The 23,068-nt window shown below is 51.8% G+C and overlaps 1 protein-coding gene and 22 non-coding genes across 23 annotated transcripts in view; all 23 read right to left on the bottom strand.

Annotated features, from left to right (window-relative positions):
- LOC126184654 (calphotin-like) overlaps positions 1–23,068 on the bottom strand; it is a 137,231-nt gene that overhangs the window by 7,874 nt on the left and 106,289 nt on the right. The gene's annotated exons all lie outside the window — the stretch shown is intronic.
- On the bottom strand, positions 3,644–3,715 carry Trnah-gug (transfer RNA histidin (anticodon GUG)). Its single transcript has one exon. It is a non-coding gene; the product is annotated as a tRNA-His (tRNA).
- Positions 4,081–4,152, bottom strand: Trnae-cuc (transfer RNA glutamic acid (anticodon CUC)). The gene has a single exon. It is a non-coding gene; the product is annotated as a tRNA-Glu (tRNA).
- On the bottom strand, positions 11,465–11,536 carry Trnah-gug (transfer RNA histidin (anticodon GUG)). The gene has a single exon. It is a non-coding gene; the product is annotated as a tRNA-His (tRNA).
- Trnae-cuc (transfer RNA glutamic acid (anticodon CUC)) lies at positions 11,902–11,973 on the bottom strand. Its single transcript has one exon. It is a non-coding gene; the product is annotated as a tRNA-Glu (tRNA).
- Trnal-uag (transfer RNA leucine (anticodon UAG)) lies at positions 12,401–12,482 on the bottom strand. Its single transcript has one exon. It is a non-coding gene; the product is annotated as a tRNA-Leu (tRNA).
- Positions 13,238–13,309, bottom strand: Trnah-gug (transfer RNA histidin (anticodon GUG)). Its single transcript has one exon. It is a non-coding gene; the product is annotated as a tRNA-His (tRNA).
- Trnae-cuc (transfer RNA glutamic acid (anticodon CUC)) lies at positions 13,685–13,756 on the bottom strand. The gene has a single exon. It is a non-coding gene; the product is annotated as a tRNA-Glu (tRNA).
- On the bottom strand, positions 14,184–14,265 carry Trnal-uag (transfer RNA leucine (anticodon UAG)). The gene has a single exon. It is a non-coding gene; the product is annotated as a tRNA-Leu (tRNA).
- Positions 15,022–15,093, bottom strand: Trnah-gug (transfer RNA histidin (anticodon GUG)). The gene has a single exon. It is a non-coding gene; the product is annotated as a tRNA-His (tRNA).
- On the bottom strand, positions 15,469–15,540 carry Trnae-cuc (transfer RNA glutamic acid (anticodon CUC)). Its single transcript has one exon. It is a non-coding gene; the product is annotated as a tRNA-Glu (tRNA).
- On the bottom strand, positions 15,968–16,049 carry Trnal-uag (transfer RNA leucine (anticodon UAG)). The gene has a single exon. It is a non-coding gene; the product is annotated as a tRNA-Leu (tRNA).
- Positions 16,806–16,877, bottom strand: Trnah-gug (transfer RNA histidin (anticodon GUG)). The gene has a single exon. It is a non-coding gene; the product is annotated as a tRNA-His (tRNA).
- On the bottom strand, positions 17,253–17,324 carry Trnae-cuc (transfer RNA glutamic acid (anticodon CUC)). The gene has a single exon. It is a non-coding gene; the product is annotated as a tRNA-Glu (tRNA).
- Trnal-uag (transfer RNA leucine (anticodon UAG)) lies at positions 17,752–17,833 on the bottom strand. Its single transcript has one exon. It is a non-coding gene; the product is annotated as a tRNA-Leu (tRNA).
- Trnah-gug (transfer RNA histidin (anticodon GUG)) lies at positions 18,590–18,661 on the bottom strand. The gene has a single exon. It is a non-coding gene; the product is annotated as a tRNA-His (tRNA).
- Positions 19,037–19,108, bottom strand: Trnae-cuc (transfer RNA glutamic acid (anticodon CUC)). The gene has a single exon. It is a non-coding gene; the product is annotated as a tRNA-Glu (tRNA).
- Trnal-uag (transfer RNA leucine (anticodon UAG)) lies at positions 19,536–19,617 on the bottom strand. Its single transcript has one exon. It is a non-coding gene; the product is annotated as a tRNA-Leu (tRNA).
- On the bottom strand, positions 20,374–20,445 carry Trnah-gug (transfer RNA histidin (anticodon GUG)). Its single transcript has one exon. It is a non-coding gene; the product is annotated as a tRNA-His (tRNA).
- Trnae-cuc (transfer RNA glutamic acid (anticodon CUC)) lies at positions 20,821–20,892 on the bottom strand. Its single transcript has one exon. It is a non-coding gene; the product is annotated as a tRNA-Glu (tRNA).
- Positions 21,320–21,401, bottom strand: Trnal-uag (transfer RNA leucine (anticodon UAG)). Its single transcript has one exon. It is a non-coding gene; the product is annotated as a tRNA-Leu (tRNA).
- On the bottom strand, positions 22,158–22,229 carry Trnah-gug (transfer RNA histidin (anticodon GUG)). Its single transcript has one exon. It is a non-coding gene; the product is annotated as a tRNA-His (tRNA).
- On the bottom strand, positions 22,605–22,676 carry Trnae-cuc (transfer RNA glutamic acid (anticodon CUC)). Its single transcript has one exon. It is a non-coding gene; the product is annotated as a tRNA-Glu (tRNA).

The raw sequence follows: 23,068 nt of genomic DNA, 5'->3' as shown, positions 1-23,068 counted from the left end.
CCGTCAGCTGATTCCAGCTCTGTGACGTAACGTCGCCTGGCGCGCCGGCGTTCGCGCAGCTGATGAAATACGGAAGGCGCTTCATCAGCAAGCGGCCCGGGAGCCCGGCTCCGTACGACAGATCCGCGCAACGATTCCCTTTTCAAGTCCAGAAGACGGTGTTTTATACGCCGAATCGTCGCCATCCGAAGTGCGGGATTATTTGTGTGCAGGTGGATGGCATCATTTAAACAGCTTTCGTAAAATTTTAATGTAGATCGCTCCCAATGAGCAACATCCTGACTGAACTCCAGGATGGTCTTACGGAATGCCGGCTTAACAAATTCTACCCACCAAGACAAGGTGGAGGCATATAGACCGCGATATTCCAGCACCCTCTGCCACACACGCACGATAACCGGCGCAAAATGTGGGTGTGAGAGATGTCGCACATTAAACTTCCATAATCGACTTGCGCGGGGTTTAATTGCCAATAGAGAATGAAAGCGGCAGACATACGCACAATGATCGGAAAAAATCACGGGGTGAACAGAGGATTCCGTAATACAGTGCTGTTTATCACGAGAAACATAAATTCTATCGAGCCGACTCCTTCCCGTGGGGTAAAAGAAAGTAAATCCCACGTCCCGCGGGTGTAAATAACACCACGAGTCAATTAAATTCATCTCCGTAACGAGCGTCTGTAATTCTAGGCACTTATACGGCCGTGGCTCCTGATCTCTATCTTCCAGCACGCAGTTAAAATCACCGCCCATGACTACAGGCAGGTGGGGGCCCCGTAAAAGGTGACAAATGTCACTACTGTAAAACACACGGCGATGCGGCTGCCCGTCGGCTCCAGAAGGGGCGTACACGTTAATATATCGGACGTTGTTGATCGTGCAAGCCACACCTCGACCATTAGGAATGGTAGCAACATTACTATAGTCAAGATCAACACGAATTAAAATAGCAGTACCACAATTACACTCGATATCAAAGTTCAAGAGAACTTGATAGCCCGGAATTGAGTGTAGTAGATCTATCACAACCTCCTGCAAAAACACTACGTCAGCAGCAATGTAATTTAAAAACCCCACAAAACTAGCAAACTTCACCGGTGACTCCAATTTATTAAGATTAATAGTAGCTACGACAGATGGAGGGCGTGCTACCATAGACTACAGGGAAAAACAAATAACACAAATTAGACGGCAGGAGTGGACTCACCCTCCTCCTCCATATCGTCTGCCCAGTCACAACGTGCAGACGGTGCAACCGAAGCAGGCGGTTCTTGTGTGGGAGGTGCAGACGCGGAATCCTGCGAAGAGGGGCGCGTGCGCCGCTGGGGAGTATCTTCAGCCTTACGCTTAACCGAATGTTGGGCCGGGTTCGTTGCCTGAGACGTCGTAGTGTCCATTACGAGATTTACATCAGAGCAGTGCAACATTTCCTTTAACTGTCGTACAACCTCTTCCCGCCTGTCTTCCGACACACTTGTAGTAGGCGCTGGCTGACTGCTCGCCACAGGACGTTGTTGACGACGTCCGGTAGCAACCGACGGCCGAGATTCGACTACGGGGCGGGGCAAGGGCTTGTGCGTCGGCTTTTGCACAGATTTTTGCTTTTGTTTCGACTTCGGACGTGGAACCTGCTTCCACTCCGGAGACGGGCTGCGTTCCCCGCGAGAATAGGAACGTTTTTCTAAAATACGTGAACTACTGGCACTGCGGAAGCGTTCAGCATTTCCACGCCTCTCCGAAACACTTTCACGCCTTGGCTTTGGTTCCTGTGAGGCAGGAGCCCCGTCCGGAACACCTTGAGGTACGGATTTAGATGGTGACGGATCCACAACAGCAACAGGGGGGGGTAGCCACCTGCGCGGGTTCTGATGCGGTCCGCACCGGAACTTCAGGCAAGGCCGGAGGCGGAATCGATACAGTAGCTGCGGGAACTGACTGAGAAGGTACGGACATGTCTTGAACAGAAACAGTACCGGTTGCAGGGGCATCGGTATCCATCGCGACCGCATCATCTAACGGTGTTGCCGTGTCCGCGGAACGTGCCGGTGAACGCGGAACACCTAACAAGACGGCAGCGTACGACTCGTCGTCATCTTGCCCACGGGGCGGCAACTGCACAGGGCGCCTACGCCGAGGACAATTTTGCCGAAAATGGTCTGTGGCATTACAATAGGAGCAGGTCTGGGGCTGACCACTATACGAAATAAAAGCCCGGTGGCCGGCCATTACCAAAAACGAAGGAACGTGCTTCCTCACAATCATTTTGACACTACGGATACCGTTCTCAACTTGATAGATGTAAGCGGACGACCACTTTTCTTTCGTAATCGACAAAACTGTGCCATAAGGCATAAGGCTACGAGCTATTGTCTCATTCCTAGTTTCAAACGGAAGATTGAATACTCGAACATTTCGGATACCAAAACCAGCATTCGACAGAGTCACATTGCTAATTGTTCCATCAGAGTGTTTGAACTTTCGAACACAACCGTTTTCACTAACGAGGGCATCACACAGTTCCGGACATTTCAATTTTACAAACAAAGAGTTCAGGAACGCGTCCAATTGCAAGCCTAGCACATCACTTTCAGGAATTTGCAAGTCATTTTTCATCCACGAATGAATTTCGAAAGCAGACGGTCGGGTTACGTTTCTGTCGAATTCGCATTGGATATTATTTTCGCGGTCTTCAGAATCCATCTTAACTTACAGTTCAGCTGACTACAGCAGCGAAGAAACAGTCACCGCGATGAACCACCGCCGACCGCGAAGCACACGTAAACACCGCCCGACACGCCGGAGCGAGCGCGAGATGTGTTCGGGCCCACGACTCCGAAGAGACTGGTGCCTAAAACCAGCGCCTTAGACCGCTCGGCCACGTTACCGTTGGACCACGAGCGGCAAAACGTTTCCTTTGTAGTACAAAGATCACTCCGAAATGTAAGTGTCTTGGCAATCGCTGTGCCGTGTATGTCCACTGCTCTCCCACTGGAAGCGTCTCTTTAGGCCATCCACAACAAGAAAATGCCGTGCCCGCCGTATGGGAGCGACGCCACTTGTCTGTAGCTGTCGTAGTTAAGGAGACAGCAGCTCCTGGATTCGAACCCACGCCTACGAAGAGACTGGTGCCTTAAACCAGTGCCTTAAACCAGTGCCTTAGAGCGCTATTTTTCGTAGTATTTTTTCCATGCAGCAGATCCACACATGACGTGGCTCACTGGAGTAGTATGCGACATAGGATGGAAAATACAGTTCCCGCCCGGGATCGAACCGGGAGTCCTTCTGCGTGTGAAGCAGACGCGATAACCGCTACACTACTTTTTTATTTTTGAGCGCTCGGCCACGCTACGTGCGCTGCATTGGGCGCCAGTTTTCCCAGCATTTGTAGAAACAGTGCACGTCACAGCTTCCTGTTCTGCTGGCACTGGTTGCTCATCCATCGCACTTCAAACAACTGCCCTTTTCGACTGCAGAGAGCAGCGGACGTCCGCGCTCTGGGAGGCGACATTACATGTTGGTGATGAAGTGGTAGTACAAACTGCGGCCTGCGGAACACGAGTGAAAAATCAAGAGAGCACTGTAATTTCGAGTACTCGTGCACTATCTCTATAGCAACGGCAGCAAGGCAAAACTTTCAAAAGTGCCGTGACCAGGATTCGAACCTGGGTTATTGCGGCCACAACGCAATGTCCTAACCACTAGACGATCACGGCCACGGAGGCGCCCGCCAAAGCAGCTGGCGGGAATGCAAGTGGCGGCACACAGCAAAGCCCAGCCCACAGTGTCACGCCACAGCAGTGTCAGACACGTTCTCCATCACATGTATACAAACAAATGAACGCGCCTGCGCTGTCAGGACACTAACTACAGTGGTTAGCTGCATTCACCTCCGTGGCAATGTCTTGCAGTCCTCCAAGCCTCTTCGCTACAGGTACGTGGCTCGACAACAAGTGGACACACGCCGCATCTCTCTCGCCGTCGGTTGTTGCCATGAATCATACTTAACGTAGCTTTCTGCACGCGTCAGCGTAGCGTCAGTCGAGACAAGTCGCATAAGAGGAGCAACAAAAACGCGCATTTCCGGTACCGGGAATCGAACCCGGGCCTTCTGGGTGAGAGCCAGGTATCCTAGCCACTAGACCACACCGGATAACGACGGCAGTGCTCTTCCAGCGAACGCAGCAATCAGGCACGGTTAACTGACAACTGTAAAAAAATCCACTCTCTCACGTTATAGAACGGCGTGCTCCGGACGCATTTCGTGGACACGAACGCCAGCAATGATGAGAGCAAAAGGCGCTTACAAATCCTGTAGTTGCACCACGCACTGTTCTACGGCAATTCACGAAGCAGAAGCTGTTTTCTTTGCAGGCAATGAGTGCAGCCGTCTTCGACACAGGAAACAATTACACGTTTGGCAGCTGTGGGATTGGAACCCACGCCTCCGAAGAGACTGGTGCCTGAAACCAGCGCTTTACACCGCTCGGCCACGCTACCTACACAACACGCGCGTCACAAGAGCTGCATCCTACCCTACGAGAACACACAGCAGCGGCACAAAAATGAGACGTAAAAACTGGCAACTTTTTTTTTTTTTTTTTTTTTTTTTTCGGGCCTCCCAACTCCCCTTATAGCCCGGCCTTGCGCTCTCCAAATACGCCTTCTTCGGCGAGCTTCTTGAGCTATAAAATGAAACGGTGCTTCTTGCAAACAGAAAAGACGAATCGTCGCACTGTCCATGCAGTTGAAAATCGTAAACTTCTCGGTATGATTCCTCGAACGTCGGCTTCCGGTGAAAGACGTTGATGTTCAAGTCGAAGTTATGGAATCGGAGATACTGAATTTCCGCGAGGAATGTTTCTTGTAGCTGTTCACCGCTAGCGAAGCATCGAAGGAAAACCAAAAACCTCTTGAAGTGAAAGTACATGCCTATAATGACAGCGAATCAGTCGCATTGCGCCTACACTCCATAAAATAAAGATATAATAATAGCGCATCATGCGCTGTTCACCTAAACTCAATTAAAAGCAAGAATAAAATTTGGAAAAAAGAATAAAAAAGCAAATACTGCCTGAGTTAGTCCTCTCAGTCATAGGGAAGGAACACCATTCACACGTCCCATGATATGATGTTCAAAATGCTTCGTGGCGGCCATTAAAATAAGTAATGAAAAAAGTCATAAAAAATAAAAAGAGCGACACATGTCAAAGGAATGAGTAGACTCCTGAACTTGCCGAACTGTTTGTCCGACAAGTCGAAGGAAAACACAAGTCTCTCCGACGGGTTAAAATAAAGTAAAAATTCTCCTTTCTTGAAAACCAAAACAAGCTCGTGCGCCACGCATCCGTGATGGGACGCCGATGTCGTAGGAACCAGACGATGAAAATAAGGAATAAAAACATAAAGAAATCACTGAATGACAGCTAAACACAAACACACATGAACACAGGAGAAAACTGTATTAAACTTTTCGTCGTAATTTCCACGTTGCAGTCCTGCACAAGTGTAAGCATCGTACTTGTTCAATTATTCACGCTTCCTGTAGCATTTAATTTGCATTAACTATGTTTCCGGAGCCGGAGACAATTCCAAACACAGAAGGAAATAAAGGTCGCAGCAGTGAAGTGTGGATTACAACAGTTTGTCGTGGGCAAATGCGAGTGCAATTTGCAGAAAATTGGCAAATAGTTTGTGATAGTCTTTCCTGGTTTTAGTGAGGTCATGTTGCGTGGACAAATAAACCAGATAGGCATAGTCGTCCGTCAGTCGCAAGTGCAGGATGGCGAACACAGTGTGAGCCACGATCCATGCAGTGGCGGCACGCTTCGTATGCGGATATGGTTTGAAGTCCGGGATCAAAGCCGTGTCCGCAGAAAAACTGGCAACGCTGGTCCGATTGATAAGTGCGAGCATCCTGGCGGCAATGTTCCAAGTCGACTGTGACCTCAGGCACACGAAACGATGTTCTAAGGTGTCGTCCTGTCGACAGTCTTCACACAAGCTCGATGGAGATAAGTGGATGCGGCTCAGCTTTTCGTTGGTGGGGAGGATTCTGTTAACCACTTGGTACCAAAAGCTGCTGACGTCCGCTGACAGGAAGGGAGCGTGAACATGAGCCCACGCCGTCCTCCACGCAGATCGCGGGTAGCGCGCCTCCATCTTATTGCCGACTGGCCGTCCGCGTAGTCCCTGGTAGACACCTTTCACAGTTCGTGTTCGATGGTCGAGGATGTCAGCGGCGAGATAACTTTTCTGAATGAAATATTCACGAACATGACGCAGCTGAAACGGTATTGTAGTCGGGTCGAGAGGTGCTTCTTCAGATAGAGGACGATGAATAGCGAACAGAACAGCTGTTGGACCCGACGGATCCTGTTCTATGGTGACGCTCGTCCGATGAAGGAGCAACGCAGCGGCTTTCATAGCAAAATGAATGAGGCCGAGTCCACCCTGTTCGCGCGGCAAAGTACATGTGTCGTAAGACACCTTGAAAATATGTCCCCGCCACAATAGCCAATAGACTGCCTGTGTTATAGCTCTGCCCAAATTCTTAGGTACCTGAAATAACTGAGCGAGATACCAGGCCTTACTGAGCAAGAAAACATTGATTAAACGCACCCGCTGTGTTAATGCTAGGGTGCGAGTAGCAGACAGGCTAGCCATAGCTCTTATGCCATTTAAGACAATACGCCAGTTGTAGGACGCAGTCTGTAACAGATTGGCTTGAAAGCGAACACCCAAAATTTTGTGTTCCTGTTTCACTGTAAACCATGGGCGTTTGAAGCCCCGTGTCGCCGCATAAATAGGCAGAAAAACCGTCTTACGGGTATTGATGCTCGCACCGGATGCTCGTTCATACTGGGTGAGAACCGCGCGTATTTTATCGAAGTCGGTAGCTGAGGACACCAAGAGGCCAAGGTCATCAGCATACGCGCGACAAACGTGCTTCTCATCCCCAATACGGATTCCCCTACAAACACTGTGCAAATTTCGCAACAAAGGATCTAAGGAAATTGCGTAAAGCGCCATGGACAGAGGGCACCCTTGTTTGACTGAACAGCAGAGCGGAACAGGTTCCGACAACAAGCCATTGATGCTAATCCGTGAGGTGGAATTTTTGAAAAGGTTAAAAATCATAGTTATATACTTTACACCGAAACCAAATTTCTGTAGCACTCGCCGGAGATATAAGTGGCTAACTCTGTCAAAAGCCATTGCAAAATCGATGGATAAAATGCCAAAAGGAATCCTATTCGTCGAAGCATAGGCAATGGCATCTCGGTATGTCGACACAGCACCATAGAGAGTGCGTTTCGGCACTGCACAGTATTGATAGGGACTAATCAGTTTTTTCATGACCAGCTTCAAGCGAGAGGAGACACATTTGGTAAAGAGTTTATAGTCACCATTAAGAAGGGTGATCGGTCTCAGATTGCACAGTTTCCTGGTGACTGGAACCTTCGGAGCCAAGACCACAATGCCTTCCAGGAAGGACGCGGGGACATCCACGCCATTTAATATTTCATTAAAAACATCAGTCAGGGCCGAGCCAAACAAGTGCCAAAAATGCATATAAAATTCCGGTGGCAACCCATCAGCGCCCGGTGATTTATTCTGGGAACAGAGGGTTAAGACATCACGCACTTCCTCCACGGTAAAGTTTTCTGTGAGGCGACGGCGATCCGCTACGGATAAGACGTATGGAACGTCGTGGAGAAGCTCGGAAATCGCGACAGCATCCGTGTATTTCGCACTGAAAAGTTCGACGAAGTGACGGTGGGCCTCGGCAAGAATTGCCGCCTGGCTATGAAGCCGCGCACCGTCAGCTGATTCCAGCTCTGTGACGTAACGTCGCCTGGCGCGCCGGCGTTCGCGCAGCTGATGAAATACGGAAGGCGCTTCATCAGCAAGCGGCCCGGGAGCCCGGCTCCGTACGACAGATCCGCGCAACGATTCCCTTTTCAAGTCCAGAAGACGGTGTTTTATACGCCGAATCGTCGCCATCCGAAGTGCGGGATTATTTGTGTGCAGGTGGATGGCATCATTTAAACAGCTTTCGTAAAATTTTAATGTAGATCGCTCCCAATGAGCAACATCCTGACTGAACTCCAGGATGGTCTTACGGAATGCCGGCTTAACAAATTCTACCCACCAAGACAAGGTGGAGGCATATAGACCGCGATATTCCAGCACCCTCTGCCACACACGCACGATAACCGGCGCAAAATGTGGGTGTGAGAGATGTCGCACATTAAACTTCCATAATCGACTTGCGCGGGGTTTAATTGCCAATAGAGAATGAAAGCGGCAGACATACGCACAATGATCGGAAAAAATCACGGGGTGAACAGAGGATTCCGTAATACAGTGCTGTTTATCACGAGAAACATAAATTCTATCGAGCCGACTCCTTCCCGTGGGGTAAAAGAAAGTAAATCCCACGTCCCGCGGGTGTAAATAACACCACGAGTCAATTAAATTCATCTCCGTAACGAGCGTCTGTAATTCTAGGCACTTATACGGCCGTGGCTCCTGATCTCTATCTTCCAGCACGCAGTTAAAATCACCGCCCATGACTACAGGCAGGTGGGGGCCCCGTAAAAGGTGACAAATGTCACTACTGTAAAACACACGGCGATGCGGCTGCCCGTCGGCTCCAGAAGGGGCGTACACGTTAATATATCGGACGTTGTTGATCGTGCAAGCCACACCTCGACCATTAGGAATGGTAGCAACATTACTATAGTCAAGATCAACACGAATTAAAATAGCAGTACCACAATTACACTCGATATCAAAGTTCAAGAGAACTTGATAGCCCGGAATTGAGTGTAGTAGATCTATCACAACCTCCTGCAAAAACACTACGTCAGCAGCAATGTAATTTAAAAACCCCACAAAACTAGCAAACTTCACCGGTGACTCCAATTTATTAAGATTAATAGTAGCTACGACAGATGGAGGGCGTGCTACCATAGACTACAGGGAAAAACAAATAACACAAATTAGACGGCAGGAGTGGACTCACCCTCCTCCTCCATATCGTCTGCCCAGTCACAACGTGCAGACGGTGCAACCGAAGCAGGCGGTTCTTGTGTGGGAGGTGCAGACGCGGAATCCTGCGAAGAGGGGCGCGTGCGCCGCTGGGGAGTATCTTCAGCCTTACGCTTAACCGAATGTTGGGCCGGGTTCGTTGCCTGAGACGTCGTAGTGTCCATTACGAGATTTACATCAGAGCAGTGCAACATTTCCTTTAACTGTCGTACAACCTCTTCCCGCCTGTCTTCCGACACACTTGTAGTAGGCGCTGGCTGACTGCTCGCCACAGGACGTTGTTGACGACGTCCGGTAGCAACCGACGGCCGAGATTCGACTACGGGGCGGGGCAAGGGCTTGTGCGTCGGCTTTTGCACAGATTTTTGCTTTTGTTTCGACTTCGGACGTGGAACCTGCTTCCACTCCGGAGACGGGCTGCGTTCCCCGCGAGAATAGGAACGTTTTTCTAAAATACGTGAACTACTGGCACTGCGGAAGCGTTCAGCATTTCCACGCCTCTCCGAAACACTTTCACGCCTTGGCTTTGGTTCCTGTGAGGCAGGAGCCCCGTCCGGAACACCTTGAGGTACGGATTTAGATGGTGACGGATCCACAACAGCAACAGGGGGGGGTAGCCACCTGCGCGGGTTCTGATGCGGTCCGCACCGGAACTTCAGGCAAGGCCGGAGGCGGAATCGATACAGTAGCTGCGGGAACTGACTGAGAAGGTACGGACATGTCTTGAACAGAAACAGTACCGGTTGCAGGGGCATCGGTATCCATCGCGACCGCATCATCTAACGGTGTTGCCGTGTCCGCGGAACGTGCCGGTGAACGCGGAACACCTAACAAGACGGCAGCGTACGACTCGTCGTCATCTTGCCCACGGGGCGGCAACTGCACAGGGCGCCTACGCCGAGGACAATTTTGCCGAAAATGGTCTGTGGCATTACAATAGGAGCAGGTCTGGGGCTGACCACTATACGAAATAAAAGCCCGGTGGCCGGCCATTACCAAAAACGAAGGAACGTGCTTCCTCACAATCATTTTGACACTACGGATACCGTTCTCAACTTCATAGATGTAAGCGGACGACCACTTTTCTTTCGTAATCGACAAAACTGTGCCATAAGGCATAAGGCTACGAGCTATTGTCTCATTCCTAGTTTCAAACGGAAGATTGAATACTCGAACATTTCGGATACCAAAACCAGCATTCGACAGAGTCACATTGCTAATTGTTCCATCAGAGTGTTTGAACTTTCGAACACAACCGTTTTCACTAACGAGGGCATCACACAGTTCCGGACATTTCAATTTTACAAACAAAGAGTTCAGGAACGCGTCCAATTGCAAGCCTAGCACATCACTTTCAGGAATTTGCAAGTCATTTTTCATCCACGAATGAATTTCGAAAGCAGACGGTCGGGTTACGTTTCTGTCGAATTCGCATTGGATATTATTTTCGCGGTCTTCAGAATCCATCTTAACTTACAGTTCAGCTGACTACAGCAGCGAAGAAACAGTCACCGCGATGAACCACCGCCGACCGCGAAGCACACGTAAACACCGCCCGACACGCCGGAGCGAGCGCGAGATGTGTTCGGGCCCACGACTCCGAAGAGACTGGTGCCTAAAACCAGCGCCTTAGACCGCTCGGCCACGTTACCGTTGGACCACGAGCGGCAAAACGTTTCCTTTGTAGTACAAAGATCACTCCGAAATGTAAGTGTCTTGGCAATCGCTGTGCCGTGTATGTCCACTGCTCTCCCACTGGAAGCGTCTCTTTAGGCCATCCACAACAAGAAAATGCCGTGCCCGCCGTATGGGAGCGACGCCACTTGTCTGTAGCTGTCGTAGTTAAGGAGACAGCAGCTCCTGGATTCGAACCCACGCCTACGAAGAGACTGGTGCCTTAAACCAGTGCCTTAAACCAGTGCCTTAGAGCGCTATTTTTCGTAGTATTTTTTCCATGCAGCAGATCCACACATGACGTGGCTCACTGGAGTAGTATGCGACATAGGATGGAAAATACAGTTCCCGCCCGGGATCGAACCGGGAGTCCTTCTGCGTGTGAAGCAGACGCGATAACCGCTACACTACTTTTTTATTTTTGAGCGCTCGGCCACGCTACGTGCGCTGCATTGGGCGCCAGTTTTCCCAGCATTTGTAGAAACAGTGCACGTCACAGCTTCCTGTTCTGCTGGCACTGGTTGCTCATCCATCGCACTTCAAACAACTGCCCTTTTCGACTGCAGAGAGCAGCGGACGTCCGCGCTCTGGGAGGCGACATTACATGTTGGTGATGAAGTGGTAGTACAAACTGCGGCCTGCGGAACACGAGTGAAAAATCAAGAGAGCACTGTAATTTCGAGTACTCGTGCACTATCTCTATAGCAACGGCAGCAAGGCAAAACTTTCAAAAGTGCCGTGACCAGGATTCGAACCTGGGTTATTGCGGCCACAACGCAATGTCCTAACCACTAGACGATCACGGCCACGGAGGCGCCCGCCAAAGCAGCTGGCGGGAATGCAAGTGGCGGCACACAGCAAAGCCCAGCCCACAGTGTCACGCCACAGCAGTGTCAGACACGTTCTCCATCACATGTATACAAACAAATGAACGCGCCTGCGCTGTCAGGACACTAACTACAGTGGTTAGCTGCATTCACCTCCGTGGCAATGTCTTGCAGTCCTCCAAGCCTCTTCGCTACAGGTACGTGGCTCGACAACAAGTGGACACACGCCGCATCTCTCTCGCCGTCGGTTGTTGCCATGAATCATACTTAACGTAGCTTTCTGCACGCGTCAGCGTAGCGTCAGTCGAGACAAGTCGCATAAGAGGAGCAACAAAAACGCGCATTTCCGGTACCGGGAATCGAACCCGGGCCTTCTGGGTGAGAGCCAGGTATCCTAGCCACTAGACCACACCGGATAACGACGGCAGTGCTCTTCCAGCGAACGCAGCAATCAGGCACGGTTAACTGACAACTGTAAAAAAATCCACTCTCTCACGTTATAGAACGGCGTGCTCCGGACGCATTTCGTGGACACGAACGCCAGCAATGATGAGAGCAAAAGGCGCTTACAAATCCTGTAGTTGCACCACGCACTGTTCTACGGCAATTCACGAAGCAGAAGCTGTTTTCTTTGCAGGCAATGAGTGCAGCCGTCTTCGACACAGGAAACAATTACACGTTTGGCAGCTGTGGGATTGGAACCCACGCCTCCGAAGAGACTGGTGCCTGAAACCAGCGCTTTACACCGCTCGGCCACGCTACCTACACAACACGCGCGTCACAAGAGCTGCATCCTACCCTACGAGAACACACAGCAGCGGCACAAAAATGAGACGTAAAAACTGGCAACGGTGGGATTCGAACCCACGCCTCCGAAGAGACTGGTGCCTAAAACCAGCGCCTTAGACCGCTCGGCCACGTTACCGTTGGACCACGAGCGGCAAAACGTTTCCTTTGTAGTACAAAGATCACTCCGAAATGTAAGTGTCTTGGCAATCGCTGTGCCGTGTATGTCCACTGCTCTCCCACTGGAAGCGTCTCTTTAGGCCATCCACAACAAGAAAATGCCGTGCCCGCCGTATGGGAGCGACGCCACTTGTCTGTAGCTGTCGTAGTTAAGGAGACAGCAGCTCCTGGATTCGAACCCACGCCTACGAAGAGACTGGTGCCTTAAACCAGTGCCTTAAACCAGTGCCTTAGAGCGCTATTTTTCGTAGTATTTTTTCCATGCAGCAGATCCACACATGACGTGGCTCACTGGAGTAGTATGCGACATAGGATGGAAAATACAGTTCCCGCCCGGGATCGAACCGGGGGTCCTTCTGCGTGTGAAGCAGACGCGATAACCGCTACACTACTTTTTTATTTTTGAGCGCTCGGCCACGCTACGTGCGTGTATTGGGCGCCAGTTTTCCCAGCATTTGTAGAAACAGTGCACGTCACAGCTTCCTGTTCTGCTGGCACTGGTTGCTCATCCATCGCACTCCAAACAACTGCCCTTTTCGACTGCAGAGAGCAGCGGACGTCCGCGCTCTGGGAGGCGACATTACATGTTGGTGATGAAGTGGTAGTACAAACTGCGGCCTGCGGAACACGAGTGAAAAATCAAGAGAGCACTGTAATTTCGAGTACTCGTGCACTATCTCTATAGCAACGGCAGCAAGGCAAAACGTTCAAAAGTGCCGTGACCAGGATTCGAACCTGGGTTATTGCGGCCACAACGCAATGTCCTAACCACTAGACGATCACGGCCACGGAGGCGCCCGCCAAAGCAGCTGGCGGGAATGCAAGTGGCGGCACACAGCAAAGCCCAGCCCACAGTGTCACGCCACAGCAGTGTCAGACACGTTCTCCATCACATGTATACAAACAAATGAACGCGCCTGCGCTGTCAGGACACTAACTACAGTGGTTAGCTGCATTCACCTCCGTGGCAATGTCTTGCAGTCCTCCAAGCCTCTTCGCTACAGGTACGTGGCTCGACAACAAGTGGACACACGCCGCATCTCTCTCGCCGTCGGGTGTTGCCGTGAATCATACTTAACGTAGCTTTCTGCACGCGTCAGCGTAGCGTCAGTCGAGCAAAGTCGAGACAAGTCGCATAAGAGGAGCAACAAAAACGCGCATTTCCGGTACCGGGAATCGAACCCGGGCCTCCTGGGTGAGAGCCAGGTATCCTAGCCACTAGACCACACCGGATAAAGACGGCAGTGCTCTTCCAGCGAACGCAGCAATCAGGCACGGTTAACTGACAACTGTAAAAAAATCCACTCTCTCACGTTATAGAACGGCGTGCTCCGGACGCATTTCGTGGACACGAACGCCAGCAATGATGAGAGCAAAAGGCGCTTACAAATCCTGTCGTTGCACCACGCACTGTTCTACGGCAATTCACGAAGCAGAAGCTGTTTTCTTTGCAGGCAATGAGTGCAGCCGTCTTCGACTCAGGAAACAATTACACATTTGGCAGGTGTGGGATTGGAACCCACGCCTCCGAAGAGACTGGTGCCTGAAACCAGCGCTTTACACCGCTCGGCCACGCTACCTACACAACACGCGCGTCACAAGAGCTGCATCCTACCCTACGAGAACACACAGCAGCGGCACAAAAATGAGACGTAAAAACTGGCAACGGTGGGATTCGAACCCACGCCTCCGAAGAGACTGGTGCCTAAAACCAGCGCCTTAGACCGCTCGGCCACGTTACCGTTGGACCACGAGCGGCAAAACGTTTCCTTTGTAGTACAAAGATCACTCCGAAATGTAAGTGTCTTGGCAATCGCTGTGCCGTGTATGTCCACTGCTCTCCCACTGGAAGCGTCTCTTTAGGCCATCCACAACAAGAAAATGCCGTGCCCGCCGTATGGGAGCGACGCCACTTGTCTGTAGCTGTCGTAGTTAAGGAGACAGCAGCTCCTGGATTCGAACCCACGCCTACGAAGAGACTGGTGCCTTAAACCAGTGCCTTAAACCAGTGCCTTAGAGCGCTATTTTTCGTAGTATTTTTTCCATGCAGCAGATCCACACATGACGTGGCTCACTGGAGTAGTATGCGACATAGGATGGAAAATACAGTTCCCGCCCGGGATCGAACCGGGGGTCCTTCTGCGTGTGAAGCAGACGCGATAACCGCTACACTACTTTTTTATTTTTGAGCGCTCGGCCACGCTACGTGCGCTGCATTGGGCGCCAGTTTTCCCAGCATTTGTAGAAACAGTGCACGTCACAGCTTCCTGTTCTGCTGGCACTGGTTGCTCATCCATCGCACTTCAAACAACTGCCCTTTTCGACTGCAGAGAGCAGCGGACGTCCGCGCTCTGGGAGGCGACATTACATGTTGGTGATGAAGTGGTAGTACAAACTGCGGCCTGCGGAACACGAGTGAAAAATCAAGAGAGCACTGTAATTTCGAGTACTCGTGCACTATCTCTATAGCAACGGCAGCAAGGCAAAACTTTCAAAAGTGCCGTGACCAGGATTCGAACCTGGGTTATTGCGGCCACAACGCAATGTCCTAACCACTAGACGATCACGGCCACGGAGGCGCCCGCCAAAGCAGCTGGCGGGAATGCAAGTGGCGGCACACAGCAAAGCCCAGCCCACAGTGTCACGCCACAGCAGTGTCAGACACGTTCTCCATCACATGTATACAAACAAATGAACGCGCCTGCGCTGTCAGGACACTAACTACAGTGGTTAGCTGCATTCACCTCCGTGGCAATGTCTTGCAGTCCTCCAAGCCTCTTCGCTACAGGTACGTGGCTCGACAACAAGTGGACACACGCCGCATCTCTCTCGCCGTCGGGTGTTGCCGTGAATCATACTTAACGTAGCTTTCTGCACGCGTCAGCGTAGCGTCAGTCGAGCAAAGTCGAGACAAGTCGCATAAGAGGAGCAACAAAAACGCGCATTTCCGGTACCGGGAATCGAACCCGGGCCTCCTGGGTGAGAGCCAGGTATCCTAGCCACTAGACCACACCGGATAACGACGGCAGTGCTCTTCCAGCGAACGCAGCAATCAGGCACGGTTAACTGACAACTGTAAAAAAATCCACTCTCTCACGTTATAGAACGGCGTGCTCCGGACGCATTTCGTGGACACGAACGCCAGCAATGATGAGAGCAAAAGGCGCTTACAAATCCTGTCGTTGCACCACGCACTGTTCTACGGCAATTCACGAAGCAGAAGCTGTTTTCTTTGCAGGCAATGAGTGCAGCCGTCTTCGACTCAGGAAACAATTACACATTTGGCAGGTGTGGGATTGGAACCCACGCCTCCGAAGAGACTGGTGCCTGAAACCAGCGCTTTACACCGCTCGGCCACGCTACCTACACAACACGCGCGTCACAAGAGCTGCATCCTACCCTACGAGAACACACAGCAGCGGCACAAAAATGAGACGTAAAAACTGGCAACGGTGGGATTCGAACCCACGCCTCCGAAGAGACTGGTGCCTAAAACCAGCGCCTTAGACCGCTCGGCCACGTTACCGTTGGACCACGAGCGGCAAAACGTTTCCTTTGTAGTACAAAGATCACTCCGAAATGTAAGTGTCTTGGCAATCGCTGTGCCGTGTATGTCCACTGCTCTCCCACTGGAAGCGTCTCTTTAGGCCATCCACAACAAGAAAATGCCGTGCCCGCCGTATGGGAGCGACGCCACTTGTCTGTAGCTGTCGTAGTTAAGGAGACAGCAGCTCCTGGATTCGAACCCATGCCTACGAAGAGACTGGTGCCTTAAAACAGTGCCTTAAACCAGTGCCTTAGAGCGCTATTTTTCGTAGTATTTTTTCCATGCAGCAGATCCACACATGACGTGGCTCACTGGAGTAGTATGCGACATAGGATGGAAAATACAGTTCCCGCCCGGGATCGAACCGGGGGTCCTTCTGCGTGTGAAGCAGACGCGATAACCGCTACACTACTTTTTTATTTTTGAGCGCTCGGCCACGCTACGTGCGCTGCATTGGGCGCCAGTTTTCCCAGCATTTGTAGAAACAGTGCACGTCACAGCTTCCTGTTCTGCTGGCACTGGTTGCTCATCCATCGCACTTCAAACAACTGCCCTTTTCGACTGCAGAGAGCAGCGGACGTCCGCGCTCTGGGAGGCGACATTACATGTTGGTGATGAAGTGGTAGTACAAACTGCGGCCTGCGGAACACGAGTGAAAAATCAAGAGAGCACTGTAATTTCGAGTACTCGTGCACTATCTCTATAGCAACGGCAGCAAGGCAAAACTTTCAAAAGTGCCGTGACCAGGATTCGAACCTGGGTTATTGCGGCCACAACGCAATGTCCTAACCACTAGACGATCACGGCCACGGAGGCGCCCGCCAAAGCAGCTGGCGGGAATGCAAGTGGCGGCACACAGCAAAGCCCAGCCCACAGTGTCACGCCACAGCAGTGTCAGACACGTTCTCCATCACATGTATACAAACAAATGAACGCGCCTGCGCTGTCAGGACACTAACTACAGTGGTTAGCTGCATTCACCTCCGTGGCAATGTCTTGCAGTCCTCCAAGCCTCTTCGCTACAGGTACGTGGCTCGACAACAAGTGGACACACGCCGCATCTCTCTCGCCGTCGGGTGTTGCCGTGAATCATACTTAACGTAGCTTTCTGCACGCGTCAGCGTAGCGTCAGTCGAGCAAAGTCGAGACAAGTCGCATAAGAGGAGCAACAAAAACGCGCATTTCCGGTACCGGGAATCGAACCCGGGCCTCCTGGGTGAGAGCCAGGTATCCTAGCCACTAGACCACACCGGATAACGACGGCAGTGCTCTTCCAGCGAACGCAGCAATCAGGCACGGTTAACTGACAACTGTAAAAAAATCCACTCTCTCACGTTATAGAACGGCGTGCTCCGGACGCATTTCGTGGACACGAACGCCAGCAATGATGAGAGCAAAAGGCGCTTACAAATCCTGTCGTTGCACCACGCACTGTTCTACGGCAATTCACGAAGCAGAAGCTGTTTTCTTTGCAGGCAATGAGTGCAGCCGTCTTCGACTCAGGAAACAATTACACATTTGGCAGGTGTGGGATTGGAACCCACGCCTCCGAAGAGACTGGTGCCTGAAACCAGCGCTTTACACCGCTCGGCCACGCTACCTACACAACACGCGCGTCACAAGAGCTGCATCCTACCCTACGAGAACACACAGCAGCGGCACAAAAATGAGACGTAAAAACTGGCAACGGTGGGATTCGAACCCACGCCTCCGAAGAGACTGGTGCCTAAAACCAGCGCCTTAGACCGCTCGGCCACGTTACCGTTGGACCACGAGCGGCAAAACGTTTCCTTTGTAGTACAAAGATCACTCCGAAATGTAAGTGTCTTGGCAATCGCTGTGCCGTGTATGTCCACTGCTCTCCCACTGGAAGCGTCTCTTTAGGCCATCCACAACAAGAAAATGCCGTGCCCGCCGTATGGGAGCGACGCCACTTGTCTGTAGCTGTCGTAGTTAAGGAGACAGCAGCTCCTGGATTCGAACCCACGCCTACGAAGAGACTGGTGCCTTAAACCAGTGCCTTAAACCAGTGCCTTAGAGCGCTATTTTTCGTAGTATTTTTTCCATGCAGCAGATCCACACATGACGTGGCTCACTGGAGTAGTATGCGACATAGGATGGAAAATACAGTTCCCGCCCGGGATCGAACCGGGGGTCCTTCTGCGTGTGAAGCAGACGCGATAACCGCTACACTACTTTTTTATTTTTGAGCGCTCGGCCACGCTACGTGCGCTGCATTGGGCGCCAGTTTTCCCAGCATTTGTAGAAACAGTGCACGTCACAGCTTCCTGTTCTGCTGGCACTGGTTGCTCATCCATCGCACTTCAAACAACTGCCCTTTTCGACTGCAGAGAGCAGCGGACGTCCGCGCTCTGGGAGGCGACATTACATGTTGGTGATGAAGTGGTAGTACAAACTGCGGCCTGCGGAACACGAGTGAAAAATCAAGAGAGCACTGTAATTTCGAGTACTCGTGCACTATCTCTATAGCAACGGCAGCAAGGCAAAACTTTCAAAAGTGCCGTGACCAGGATTCGAACCTGGGTTATTGCGGCCACAACGCAATGTCCTAACCACTAGACGATCACGGCCACGGAGGCGCCCGCCAAAGCAGCTGGCGGGAATGCAAGTGGCGGCACACAGCAAAGCCCAGCCCACAGTGTCACGCCACAGCAGTGTCAGACACGTTCTCCATCACATGTATACAAACAAATGAACGCGCCTGCGCTGTCAGGACACTAACTACAGTGGTTAGCTGCATTCACCTCCGTGGCAATGTCTTGCAGTCCTCCAAGCCTCTTCGCTACAGGTACGTGGCTCGACAACAAGTGGACACACGCCGCATCTCTCTCGCCGTCGGGTGTTGCCGTGAATCATACTTAACGTAGCTTTCTGCACGCGTCAGCGTAGCGTCAGTCGAGCAAAGTCGAGACAAGTCGCATAAGAGGAGCAACAAAAACGCGCATTTCCGGTACCGGGAATCGAACCCGGGCCTCCTGGGTGAGAGCCAGGTATCCTAGCCACTAGACCACACCGGATAACGACGGCAGTGCTCTTCCAGCGAACGCAGCAATCAGGCACGGTTAACTGACAACTGTAAAAAAATCCACTCTCTCACGTTATAGAACGGCGTGCTCCGGACGCATTTCGTGGACACGAACGCCAGCAATGATGAGAGCAAAAGGCGCTTACAAATCCTGTCGTTGCACCACGCACTGTTCTACGGCAATTCACGAAGCAGAAGCTGTTTTCTTTGCAGGCAATGAGTGCAGCCGTCTTCGACTCAGGAAACAATTACACATTTGGCAGGTGTGGGATTGGAACCCACGCCTCCGAAGAGACTGGTGCCTGAAACCAGCGCTTTACACCGCTCGGCCACGCTACCTACACAACACGCGCGTCACAAGAGCTGCATCCTACCCTACGAGAACACACAGCAGCGGCACAAAAATGAGACGTAAAAACTGGCAACGGTGGGATTCGAACCCACGCCTCCGAAGAGACTGGTGCCTAAAACCAGCGCCTTAGACCGCTCGGCCACGTTACCGTTGGACCACGAGCGGCAAAACGTTTCCTTTGTAGTACAAAGATCACTCCGAAATGTAAGTGTCTTGGCAATCGCTGTGCCGTGTATGTCCACTGCTCTCCCACTGGAAGCGTCTCTTTAGGCCATCCACAACAAGAAAATGCCGTGCCCGCCGTATGGGAGCGACGCCACTTGTCTGTAGCTGTCGTAGTTAAGGAGACAGCAGCTCCTGGATTCGAACCCATGCCTACGAAGAGACTGGTGCCTTAAAACAGTGCCTTAAACCAGTGCCTTAGAGCGCTATTTTTCGTAGTATTTTTTCCATGCAGCAGATCCACACATGACGTGGCTCACTGGAGTAGTATGCGACATAGGATGGAAAATACAGTTCCCGCCCGGGATCGAACCGGGGGTCCTTCTGCGTGTGAAGCAGACGCGATAACCGCTACACTACTTTTTTATTTTTGAGCGCTCGGCCACGCTACGTGCGCTGCATTGGGCGCCAGTTTTCCCAGCATTTGTAGAAACAGTGCACGTCACAGCTTCCTGTTCTGCTGGCACTGGTTGCTCATCCATCGCACTTCAAACAACTGCCCTTTTCGACTGCAGAGAGCAGCGGACGTCCGCGCTCTGGGAGGCGACATTACATGTTGGTGATGAAGTGGTAGTACAAACTGCGGCCTGCGGAACACGAGTGAAAAATCAAGAGAGCACTGTAATTTCGAGTACTCGTGCACTATCTCTATAGCAACGGCAGCAAGGCAAAACTTTCAAAAGTGCCGTGACCAGGATTCGAACCTGGGTTATTGCGGCCACAACGCAATGTCCTAACCACTAGACGATCACGGCCACGGAGGCGCCCGCCAAAGCAGCTGGCGGGAATGCAAGTGGCGGCACACAGCAAAGCCCAGCCCACAGTGTCACGCCACAGCAGTGTCAGACACGTTCTCCATCACATGTATACAAACAAATGAACGCGCCTGCGCTGTCAGGACACTAACTACAGTGGTTAGCTGCATTCACCTCCGTGGCAATGTCTTGCAGTCCTCCAAGCCTCTTCGCTACAGGTACGTGGCTCGACAACAAGTGGACACACGCCGCATCTCTCTCGCCGTCGGGTGTTGCCGTGAATCATACTTAACGTAGCTTTCTGCACGCGTCAGCGTAGCGTCAGTCGAGCAAAGTCGAGACAAGTCGCATAAGAGGAGCAACAAAAACGCGCATTTCCGGTACCGGGAATCGAACCCGGGCCTCCTGGGTGAGAGCCAGGTATCCTAGCCACTAGACCACACCGGATAACGACGGCAGTGCTCTTCCAGCGAACGCAGCAATCAGGCACGGTTAACTGACAACTGTAAAAAAATCCACTCTCTCACGTTATAGAACGGCGTGCTCCGGACGCATTTCGTGGACACGAACGCCAGCAATGATGAGAGCAAAAGGCGCTTACAAATCCTGTCGTTGCACCACGCACTGTTCTACGGCAATTCACGAAGCAGAAGCTGTTTTCTTTGCAGGCAATGAGTGCAGCCGTCTTCGACTCAGGAAACAATTACACATTTGGCAGGTGTGGGATTGGAACCCACGCCTCCGAAGAGACTGGTGCCTGAAACCAGCGCTTTACACCGCTCGGCCACGCTACCTACACAACACGCGCGTCACAAGAGCTGCATCCTACCCTACGAGAACACACAGCAGCGGCACAAAAATGAGACGTAAAAACTGGCAACGGTGGGATTCGAACCCACGCCTCCGAAGAGACTGGTGCCTAAAACCAGCGCCTTAGACCGCTCGGCCACGTTACCGTTGGACCACGAGCGGCAAAACGTTTCCTTTGTAGTACAAAGATCACTCCGAAATGTAAGTGTCTTGGCAATCGCTGTGCCGTGTATGTCCACTGCTCTCCCACTGGAAGCGTCTCTTTAGGCCATCCACAACAAGAAAATGCCGTGCCCGCCGTATGGGAGCGACGCCACTTGTCTGTAGCTGTCGTAGTTAAGGAGACAGCAGCTCCTGGATTCGAACCCACGCCTACGAAGAGACTGGTGCCTTAAACCAGTGCCTTAAACCAGTGCCTTAGAGCGCTATTTTTCGTAGTATTTTTTCCATGCAGCAGATCCACACATGACGTGGCTCACTGGAGTAGTATGCGACATAGGATGGAAAATACAGTTCCCGCCCGGGATCGAACCGGGGGTCCTTCTGCGTGTGAAGCAGACGCGATAACCGCTACACTACTTTTTTATTTTTGAGCGCTCGGCCACGCTACGTGCGCTGCATTGGGCGCCAGTTTTCCCAGCATTTGTAGAAACAGTGCACGTCACAGCTTCCTGTTCTGCTGGCACTGGTTGCTCATCCATCGCACTTCAAACAACTGCCCTTTTCGACTGCAGAGAGCAGCGGACGTCCGCGCTCTGGGAGGCGACATTACATGTTGGTGATGAAGTGGTAGTACAAACTGCGGCCTGCGGAACACGAGTGAAAAATCAAGAGAGCACTGTAATTTCGAGTACTCGTGCACTATCTCTATAGCAACGGCAGCAAGGCAAAACTTTCAAAAGTGCCGTGACCAGGATTCGAACCTGGGTTATTGCGGCCACAACGCCATGTCCTAACCACTAGACGATCACGGCCACGGAGGCGCCCGCCAAAGCAGCTGGCGGGAATGCAAGTGGCGGCACACAGCAAAGCCCAGCCCACAGTGTCACGCCACAGCAGTGTCAGACACGTTCTCCATCACATGTATACAAACAAATGAACGCGCCTGCGCTGTCAGGACACTAACTACAGTGGTTAGCTGCATTCACCTCCGTGGCAATGTCTTGCAGTCCTCCAAGCCTCTTCGCTACAGGTACGTGGCTCGACAACAAGTGGACACACGCCGCATCTCTCTCGCCGTCGGTTGTTGCCATGAATCATACTTAACGTAGCTTTCTGCACGCGTCAGCGTAGCGTCAGTCGAGCAAAGTCGAGACAAGTCGCATAAGAGGAGCAACAAAAACGCGCATTTCCGGTACCGGGAATCGAACCCGGGCCTCCTGGGTGAGAGCCAGGTATCCTAGCCACTAGACCACACCGGATAACGACGGCAGTGCTCTTCCAGCGAACGCAGCAATCAGGCACGGTTAACTGACAACTGTAAAAAAATCCACTCTCTCACGTTATAGAACGGCGTGCTCCGGACGCATTTCGTGGACACGAACGCCAGCAATGATGAGAGCAAAAGGCGCTTACAAATCCTGTCGTTGCACCACGCACTGTTCTACGGCAATTCACGAAGCAGAAGCTGTTTTCTTTGCAGGCAATGAGTGCAGCCGTCTTCGACTCAGGAAACAATTACACATTTGGCAGGTGTGGGATTGGAACCCACGCCTCTGAAGAGACTGGTGCCTGAAACCAGCGCTTTACACCGCTCGGCCACGCTACCTACACAACACGCGCGTCACAAGAGCTGCATCCTACCCTACGAGAA

Source organism: Schistocerca cancellata, chromosome 1, assembly GCF_023864275.1.
Source record: "Schistocerca cancellata isolate TAMUIC-IGC-003103 chromosome 1, iqSchCanc2.1, whole genome shotgun sequence".
NCBI classification, from domain to species: domain Eukaryota; kingdom Metazoa; phylum Arthropoda; class Insecta; order Orthoptera; family Acrididae; genus Schistocerca; species Schistocerca cancellata.
The sequence above is the reverse complement of the archived record's forward strand: the minus strand, read 5'-3'. Positions and strand labels throughout refer to the sequence as shown.